Genomic DNA, 1,461 nt, shown 5'->3' on the forward strand with positions numbered 1-1,461 from the left:
AAAATATTAAATCGAGTATTTTATGAAACGAACTACGTGTCATCTTTTATAGGTTTTGTATGTCGAAGGATTGGTGAACAAATATCGTCTCAGTGAATATTGTCTCACTTATATAAAAATAAATGAAAACAAAAATCTGCGCAGTTGCGCAAGTCGAGATCTAGTTAACTTTTAAAATGAATTAGTAGTATAACACATAATATATCTTATAACCGTTATAAATTTTTATATAGCAGTAAAACATAAAATCTATATATTTATAAATGTTTTCGTTATGATTTTATCACATCTAAATAATAAAATGTAATAATATAATCTATACTAATACCAAATATTTTGTAAACCAATTCATTTTATTTTAGTTTGTAGGAAACTCACTATTCGCTAAGGTATGTGGCATACCGAAATCTAACGAGTTATTAAAAACACAAAAGGAATAAAAAGTACTTTAACAAAAAAAAAAGTAAGCAGGAAGAAATTTGTTGTGCTATTTAATATATACGTATAATACAAAGTTTGCATGTATACTATATGTTTATATGACAAAAAATATATTATAGATTAAATGGTTTGTTTAAAGTTTAGCACAATGGGATTGGTTAGTTTTGAATCAATATATTTAAAAGAAAATCTATACAAAAAACTAAAAGTCTCAATTCATTCAAAAACAAAAGAAAAGACGTAATGGAGTAACAAAGTAGTCAATGTAGTCTAACTTTCATTATAGATATAATAAACTAAACATTTTAAATGTAATTTACGAATTAATTTATTTTTAACAGTTTTTTATTTGGTTACCCAAGGCTTTTGCTTCGGGTACCAGTTTTATAGGATATATGAGCAACATGACACTGATTAGTGAGTTATATTTTTAACTGAGATTTCAAGATTCATTATCTTTGGTGTTTTGTCATCATCTGGTGTAGCTTCTAACTCAATGGAATCAGAGCTTAAATACACTTTAGCATTTGATGGGACTTTGGAAAGGAGATAGGCGTTCACCTCATGCACAATATTATTTGTAGGTGTCAAGACAACTCTCTCTTTTAAGTACTACTTGCTTCGATAGTTCTGGAGGAAGTTAGGATATGCACCATCTGCTAATGCTTCATGCGGAGTTTCAGAGTTAGATATCAGTCATAAATTCACTAAATATCATTATGATTTCGTTTACAGAAACTAACCACACGGTGTGGTCCACACCATTGCTCTGCACTGCTGACTTAGAACCCCTCATGACTCACAGTGACAGCAACCAGCGTATATACAGGGCCGCGGAGACACATAGGGTTAGTATCAATTTGGATACGTTCTTCTCCTATTTCTGGTCCGATTTAAAAAAATACATTGACTAAATCACTTTCATCGCAGGAACAACAGCCAATCTGATGTCCAACCCTTCTGAGCTTTATACGAAGACATCGTTTTCAGAAATACAAATACTAATAGTTTGAGACCCTT

This window comes from Brassica oleracea, chromosome C5 (genome assembly GCF_000695525.1).
Source record: "Brassica oleracea var. oleracea cultivar TO1000 chromosome C5, BOL, whole genome shotgun sequence".
Taxonomy (NCBI): Eukaryota; Viridiplantae; Streptophyta; class Magnoliopsida; order Brassicales; family Brassicaceae; genus Brassica; species Brassica oleracea.